At 45.7% G+C, this 8,769-nt stretch overlaps 1 protein-coding gene across 4 annotated transcripts in view; it reads right to left on the reverse strand.

Moving 5' to 3' along the window:
* Positions 1 to 1,480, reverse strand: part of DOP1B (DOP1 leucine zipper like protein B) — a 48,480-nt gene extending 47,000 nt beyond the window's left edge. For 3 of the 4 annotated variants that reach the window (XM_071753449.1, XM_071753459.1, XM_071753430.1), the window contains exon 1: positions 1,347 to 1,480. The gene's annotated coding sequence lies outside the window, so the exon portion shown is untranslated. Of the gene's footprint in view, positions 1 to 1,103; positions 1,172 to 1,346 lie in introns of those variants that run through there. The other variant, XM_071753440.1, reaches the window with a different exon arrangement.
* Between the last annotated feature and the right edge of the window lie 7,289 nt (positions 1,481 to 8,769).

Here is an 8,769-nt window from a genome sequence, read left to right on the forward strand (position 1 = left end):
CAAAGAGGCCAAGAAATTTTCCCTTATCTCACTTAAATACCTTAATCAATGGACTACTGGATTGTATCCATACTCCCTAAAACAAAACATGGCCTAAAAAGCTGTCTTAGCAGCTCTCCGACAAGAGTGCTGCCACTTAATAAATAAAAGATTTAGGTGAATCACTTAGAAGTGGGCAGCCGTTTTGCTGACAGAACACATCAAAATTCTTCATTTGTAAATGAATACCTGCATGAATCCACTTAGAGAACAGGAATCAATTGAATTACCAGCAGCACTCAAAGATGTTCTACATAATCTATGAAAATAATGTCTTTAAGCATTTCCATAGCATTAAAACCTGGTCTATTTAAGTAAAATCTAATTAGGTTCCAAGAGTAAAGTAGAACGTACTACTCAAGGAAAAAAAAACAAGAAAACTACAAAACCCAACCAACTTTAGATGGGAGAAAAATTGCCTTAGTTATTTCTTAAGACATTTTCTTTGGACTTTGCTGTGAAAAAATCTGGTGAATTGTGTATTCCCAGTCGGCAAAGCAGTGATGGACCGAATGATTTATCGTGCATTGATGTTCACGAACCTACGCTGAGAGATGTCAGCCGGGTTTGAAAAAAATCCAATAATCTACATACGGGAAATAGATCGTATTTGTGCTTATATACAAAGGCAAGAAGATTAAAAAAAAAAAAAACAAAAAATCCCAAACAGCCAGAAACAAAAAACAAAATAAACACAAAGAAAAAGAAAAAAACAACACCACAAAACCCAAAATCCACTTGCCGGTGACCTTCAGGTACGTCTTCCAAACCCGGGTCACCAACTTCTTCGGACAATGGGGATGTTAATAGTCACTCATCGAGGCTCAGCACTGCGGACAGGTTACCGAGCCTCTGCCTCTCCGGGCTGCGGAGCCTCTGCGGACACCCCCGCCCCCCGCCATCGGCTCCAGAGCCCCGGGGCGGTCACGCAGGCCCGGCCGCAAACTGAGTGGGGCCCCTTTTCAGGGCCCACCCTACGGGGAAGGGCCGGGGACCCCCCAGGATACCCCACGGACGGGCAGCCCCGCACCAAGGCTCTGCCGCAGCTTTCCCTCCAGCCTCACCTGCCGGGCAGCGACCGCCGAGGCCGTGCCGGCTGCGGCAGCGGCGATGACAGGGCGGGCTCCCCCGACGGAGGGGTTGGGTTGGGCTGCGTTGCCCCCTCGGCCGGACCACCAGTGGCCCCCGGCGAGACTCCCCCAGATGCCCTCGCGTTCCTCCCCCCTCCCGCCGCTCCCCAAACACAGACACACACACGCTCGCCGAGCCCGGGCGCGGCTGCACTCCCCTCCCCGTCACCCCCGTACCTGGGAAGGGCCCCGCAGACGTCCCGGGGTGGCGACGACGGCGACGTGTACCAGCCCAGCGCGGGAGAGGGGTGGAGGCGGCACCCCGCAGTCGCTATAGCAACAGGAGGGAGCCAAAAAAAAAAACAAAAAAAAAACCCAAACCAACCCAAAACCAACACCGCCCCAACGCACGCCTCCCGCTCCGCCAGGGCCGCGCCGCAGCCGGCAGCTGGGGCGATACCACTGCGAGAACACGGCGCGGGGAGGGAGAAGCCCGTAGACCGGTGCAAAAGCGCTCCGTGCGTCCCCGCCCGACGGCGGCCGCTCTCTTCTTTACCCGCTGACGAGCACCGGAGGAAGGCTGACAGTGTCGGTGAGCGCTACAGCCCGCAGCGGGACACCCGCAACCCCCTGCGGGGGAGTGGTACATCCCCGCGGCCGGGCCCGGGCGCTGAGCGCCCCCTGGCGACGTGGGCCGGGAACAGGACCCGGCGCCCCGGAGCCCCGCGGGCGCTCCCCGCCTCAACTCCCCCCGCTCCGGCTCCGGCCCCGGGGCTGCGGGCGAAGCGTCGGGGCAGCGGCCAGCCCGGGCAGCTCCCTTTGTTTCGTGCATCAGCCTCGGCCGCTCTGGAAAGAAGGCGGTGGCTGCGCGGTGTCGCAAACACTCGTGGTTGCATGTGCCCTCCACGCCGGACGCGTTCCTGCGCGGAGCTGGGTACCGAGGGGCTGCTGCCGGCTCTTCCCGGCAAAGCGTGTTCAGCACCGCGGCTACACTGGGACCGGTAAAGGCTCGGTTATCAGTCTGGCTTCTGGGACAGCTGGGTGATAGCATGAAGCGCTTCTGACAAATTTTGGAGCCGGTGCTTTCACGGGGATTCGGCTGTCACAGTTATAGTGGGATCGAGTTCAGCGTAAGAAGCCCTCAGCTCTTCACGAACAGGCTCAGTGTAATAAGCTCTTTGCAAAAGGCTTGAAAGTTAATGTGCCAGATTTTTAGTATGCTTACTGCAAAAAAAGGAACTAGCAAAATACCCGTGGAAAGAAAGTAAAATATGTGATCCTGTGAGACAAAGATGTATCTATTGTGGAAACATTATTTAATCTAAACCTTTCTTTTGTTTGTTTTTGTTTGTCTGGTTGGTTTTTTCACTGGCAGGTAGAACATAGTCCCAGTAGTTCAAAGTAGCTGAAAAAGTCAAGGGAAAAGAACTTGTTCAGTTATTAAAGATGAGAGACTAGAAACTCTCTCTTTTAAGATTATGATGGATACTCTTTCATCAATAAGCACCATTAAGTTTTATGTTTGTGTACTCTTTTATTTTCTTGAGGCCACTTTCCCCTTCATAGCTAGATCTTAGTAATATAATTTGGCAAATAAAAGCTATGGTTACTGGCAGCTAATGAGACTGTTTTTATGTACATGCTGGAAGAATGGAAGCAAGATAACAAAGACAGGGATGCTTCCACTTACACTTCCCAGAAGTGTACATCTGTGAAAGTCAGACCAGATATTAAAAAGCACTGCTGGCCTAGCTTCACCATCTGTTACCTCACTATAAAGCCTGAGCAGCTCTTCACAGGCTTTCATACAGCTCCTCACGTGGATCTGGCACATTCCCTCTCTTTGGGAAGTCATCATCTGCCCATAGCTCTGAGGTCAGTGTGGGCTCCTGAAAGGCTGGGTAGCCTCAGAGAAATGTTGAACACACGTGGGAAATGCGTGTGACAAAATGCTAAAGGTTTTGCACTGATTTGTAACTTTATTACAGATCTATGATAGTTTTAAAAGAAAAATCTTAAGAAACGGTGGTTTAGAACATATGTACAATTAGGTTCTAAGTTCAGATGGGCCTCCCTCTTAACACAGTAAACCAACTGGATCATTTAAATGTAATATTTTGCCTTAGTATGCATAGCAGTAAATATATTCAGTACCATAGGCGGCAACATACCTTATCTTTCTAAACTGCAATGCTGTCATTGTAAGTTTCAATTTCTAAAACTTAAGGGTTTGTAACTTTCAAGGTAGTATAGCTTCATTCTTGGAAATGAAGGTCTATTCTGAAAACATTCCTGGTTGAGCAAAGATCTTGTATTTTTTATGATGTCCTTAACACATGGCATTTATGCCCTAAAATACAGCATGCTACTTAGGATATTTTAAAATCAGTTTCTGAGGATTTGATGTTTATAAAAGCTATTTTTCTCTCAAATTTGTGTTCTTTGGGGTGTGGTTGCATAGTTATATCATTGTGATTTCCAACTAAATTTGAATCCATGTGCCATTTCTACCATGAGACAGAGGTCTTCTGGAAGTCCAAAGAAACAGGCATTGAGGTGGAGGAGAGGGATCCTGCTGGCCTCCTGCTTGGGAAGCAGATGCAATATCAGGTCAGCTGCTGGCAGGCACATGAGGGAATGCCATGGATATGCTCACCCTGCTGGGAAGCTTTGATCAGAACTTGCACCAAACCAGCCAATCTCCGGAACAATTCACTTCCTCAGCTCTGGTGCTTCCGAATCTGCTGGCTGGTGAATATTTTGAATAATAACTCCGAATCCTCTTTTTTTATCAGAGGTTATGCTAATTGAATGCATGCCTATCATACTAACTACCCAAGACTTCTTTTCAGGAAAGGCTAAAAACCAGTGTGTTGAATGCACCATGGCAGCCCATGCTGCCCACATAAAATCCTGGATCTTGGGGTGAGATCAAGTAATAGATTTACTGTAATGTAATCACTTCTAGAGACAGCCAGATTGCATTTCAATGTAATGAGTGTTCATGTTAACTTCCACATTACATTAACATAAATCTCTTTGGTTTGTACTTGAAAAATCTACTCCAATCACATACGGCTTGGCGGATTTTTATTTTTACTTTTTCTTTTTGAAATAACCTTCACAGTTTAAGGTATGAAATATCTACCATGAAACTATACAGCATTTCTATTATTTACTGAGGAAAGTTTAGCAAGTTGCTTCCTTTCAGGATTTCATCTCCCTAGCAGATTCTAAAACAACACATCTACAAATAGAACACCATTGGAGCCACTACTGCCATATGCCCTCTAAATGCTGTATCATTCCAATCAAACAAAACAGACAATGCCCATCAGATCAGGGTGTCTGTGTATGCAGAGAGACAGGATAGACTTTTAAGAGTGCTTAGTAACCACGACTCTACATCAGTGGCAAGGTCCAAAGACAAGACAACAATCCAAACTGAGAAACATGAAGTTGGGTGTTGTTCATTCAGATGTGTCATTGAATAGCTAATCCGGTGAAGTGATCTATAGACAGTGAAAACTGACCTTCAAGACCTATCAAGATACAGTTTCCTTTTTTTGCCAACTCCCAAATGAAGTTTTTGAGGAACAAAACTAAAACCTGAAGAATTTCTACTGCAAAACATCTTTATCGTTTCTTCTCTTTTTTTGTTATTTGAGATGGAAAAGCTAAAAACATTCTTAAATGAACGTGAGACTGGAGTTTGGGTTATATGCTGCATTTATGTGTTTTAAGTAATACTGGGTGGCCTTGACTAAGTTTCCTTGACATGTTTTTATGCTGAGAGAAACACCACAACATTCAAGGTCAGGACAGGTCAGGACACTGCCTACATCTTGGTTTATACTATAATAAAAGATGGATTCAATTAGAATTATCTAAGGACATAAATTCGCAAGAATTCTGGTCTTCTTTATTTACATAGGAAAACCCTTAAATGGCAAATTTAAGGAAACAACATGTTAGAGTAGGTATATTCTCTTATGTTCTCATAAACTTAGATAAAGTAACCTCAAAGTCTCTAGGCATGTCTATGGCACAGTTTTGAGGAGCAGATGCACGGCACTGAGCTGCATTGGAACCATAATCACTCAAATATCTGGCCCACACTACAGTTATCAGCACTGCAGGGTATCCAGATAGAAATTACCTGTTTGTAATCTCTTTTAGATTCAAGAAGGTTTAAAGCAGGCCAGTCTCCTCACTGATTGCTCCTATACTTTTAGATCCCTGGCTTTCCAAAGCAAAGCTCTGTTGAGAAGCAGGCCTACTACAGCTTTGAAAATGATGGCTACACTTAACCAGCACACCAGGGCATCTGCAGCATCTCCCTCAGAAAGTCCCAGAGGCCCTCCATGCTGTTTATATCCAGCTGATGGAGCAGCTGGATATGGTTCAGTTTCCACTCCCCAAAGTTTTGCCACTGTGGCCTGCCTGCATCCTGCACAAGTGAGGTCATCCCCAAGAAACTGCCTCCACTGCCTTCTCACAATTGTGAATCCAATTTCTTTATTGTTCCATGTCACTGCAGCTACTGCATTGACAGACATTTTCTTTGGCTAATAAATTCCAATGTAAAAATGGTAGTGACACACTGTAAAAGGAGTAAATGACACATAAAAGTTCTGTACAGTACCACAGATCATTATTATTTCATTCCAGTCCCAAGCCTTAAAACTTTACACAATAACCACTCAGGAAGCATGCCAGAATCTGAAAGCAACAAAACACTTCACACACAATGGACACTGGAGAGAGGCAGGGAGGCATCTTAAGAAAAAAAAAAAAATTTTGGTTGAACAATGCAAGCCCTGTCCAAAGATCCAGCTTGCTGCACATGCTGTACAGCCCGTTCTCTGATTCTGCTCTCAGCAAACAGCTCTCCTCTGGCAGCCTGCCCTGCACAGTCCCAGCTCAGCTCCCAGGACACAGTCCTCCTGCCACTGTCACCAGGGGATGTGCTTCTCCTGCATGAGCTCCTTCCTGTCTCTGACTGGTTCTGTGAACAGCCAATATTTTTTGCCTCTTTTTTTCTATCTTCTGCAGCTGAGGTCGTAGCTATCCACACAGCTGATTCTGCTTCCTCCAGGATAGTGCCACAGATGGAATGGTTGTGAAAAGACCTGTCCACTCTTCTTGCTGTTCGTGTCAGAAGACACGGTCTGTACTACAGTCAATTTCACTGTGACAAATGACATTTCTGAAGATGGCTACTTAGCAATTATCTTTCACTTTGCTTCCTTACTCTAACACAGGATAAGCAGGTTTAAGAAAGAGCAAGAACCGTGGAAGGGCGTGGAAGACAAGAATTTGAAAGACATCTTCTGTAGAACTTTCACACTATAATTTGGTTGGACTGACTGTAAAAAAAAAAACTCCAACCCAGATCCTGAGTTAGACTTAAGAAGGATCTTTATAGGGCATAGGGGATATTGAGAAACTAATTTGTATTTAACAAAGGATACCACCCAGCCACAGTAGACTTTCCTAGGACTGCCAGTCTGGTTTTTGCATCATAGAAAAGCTGGGTCAAGGTTTGTTTGGAAAGTTTGTACATACCAGCCGGAGGGGCACACAGCTTTTGGAACTTAATGAGTCAAGCAGCATTTCAAGCATGAAGAACTAGGGATGTTCTTCACTGTTGGATTATATCTCTTAAGAGCTATGCACAAACTATTCTTAAATCAGAACAGCTATGATTTATTTTGCAGAGACACCACTAACACAACTAGAAGACCATACACAAACCACATCTCTTTTTATTGTCCATCAGAATAATAGTCAAGTTACAGTATTACCTGGATGGATTTTGGAGCTATCATGCTGTAGGCAGTGGGTAGTACATAAAATGTGTTAAAAGCTTCACCCAGAGATTTGTAACTGATCTTTGCCTTAAACAAAAGCCTCATATGTTTTTCTTCATGGAGAATAGCTTACCACAAGAACTTTTGGGGCAGCCACTTATCCTGTTCTTCATTGAGCTCTGGTGCATGACTCATTTCTCATTTGGCAATACCTCCATCTTCATAAAAACAATAGCTACTGTATCCTTAAAAGGCCAGCTAATAATCACACCTTCATTCTGTGCTGATGAGCAATTACTAAATCCACACATATTATATATATCCAAAGTCTCTTCATCCAAGGCTTCTCTGAACACAAATCTGTACCAAAGGAGGCCAATGTAAAACTTAGTTGGCTAAGGCACTGTGGCATTGTCTTGCTGACTGCTGATGAGGAATTAACATGCTGGTTACTGACTTGTCATTACTAATGAGAGGTTTGCAGGCAATTGTTCCCAGCTCCTGCAGCTTCTCACAGCACGAGGAAGGCAGCAGCAGCCTCCTCCTGCAGAGCAGAGCACTGTGTGCACCTTGCCCTGCAGAAGATGATCAGAAGGCTGGAGAACCTCTCCTATGAAGACAGCCTGAGAGAGTTGGGGTTGTTCACCCTAGAGAAGGCCCTGAAAAGATCTTATAGCAGCCTTCCAGTTCCTGAAGGGGCCTATAGGAAAACTGGGGAGGGGCTTTTCACAAGGGCATGTTGTGGAACGACAAGGAGAAATGGTTTTAAACTGGAAGAGGGTACATTTAGATTGGATATTAGGAAGAAATTCTTTACTGTGAAGGTGGTGAAACACTGGCACAGATTGTCCAGGGAAGTTGTGGCTACTGCCTCCCTGGCAGTGTTTGAGGCCAGGTTGGATGGGGCTTTGAGCATCCTGGTCTAGTGGGAGTCCACCCTGCCCACACAGGGGAGCTGAACTAGATTATCTTGAATCAGACACACAATCATCCAGGTTGGGAAGGACCCCTGAGATCATCAAGTCCAACCCTTGATCCACTGCCACTGCGGTTACCAGACCACGGCACTGAGTGCCACATTCATCATCTCTTGAAAACCTCCAGGGACACAGAACCCACCACCTCCCTGGGCAGCCCATTCCAACGCCTGATCACCCTCTCTATAAAGAATTTCTTCCTAATATTCAACCTAAACCTCCTCTGGCAGAAATTAAGTCCATGCCCTCTTGTCTTACTGATGGCTGCCTGGGATGAGGCCGACCCACCCCCTGCCCCGGCTACACCCTCCTTTCAGGGAGTTGTAGAGAGTGATGAGGTCTCCCCTGAGCTTCCTCTTCTCCAGACTAAGGTCCCTTCCAACCCAAACCTTTCTATGAAAGATAGGGCAGGACCCCAGAGCCCCCACCATGGCTTCTGTGCTGGGTGGCAAGACCTGCTGGGAAATGAGTTGCAAGCCTGGAGACAACCAAGCACCCCCTCACTCTAGTCCCCTGCAGCCAGCTGTACCACAACCTGGGTCTCTCCTAGGGACTCTGTCCTGCCACCCAGCTCCACCTTTAAAGTTTGACGTGTTTTAGCAGGCTTTCAAGATAATAGCATTTGAAATGCAATAACTAGCACTTAAAACCAAAAATGTTTGGTGCCCTCCATATTACTGCTTCCTTTACTTGTGATTTTGCTTGGATGACGTGTTTTGGTTACCAGAATAATTATGTATTTCAGTCCTATCCTGCAATAGTATCATAACATTTACAGTTCATTTTCTTTACTATATGGAGAGCAATTAATCCAGGTTTTTAATCTTCAGATTATGCAATAAATGAACTGAAAGTCCCAAGGAATAGCTG

This window comes from Heliangelus exortis, chromosome 1, assembly GCF_036169615.1.
Source record: "Heliangelus exortis chromosome 1, bHelExo1.hap1, whole genome shotgun sequence".
Lineage (NCBI taxonomy): Eukaryota > Metazoa > Chordata > Aves > Apodiformes > Trochilidae > Heliangelus > Heliangelus exortis.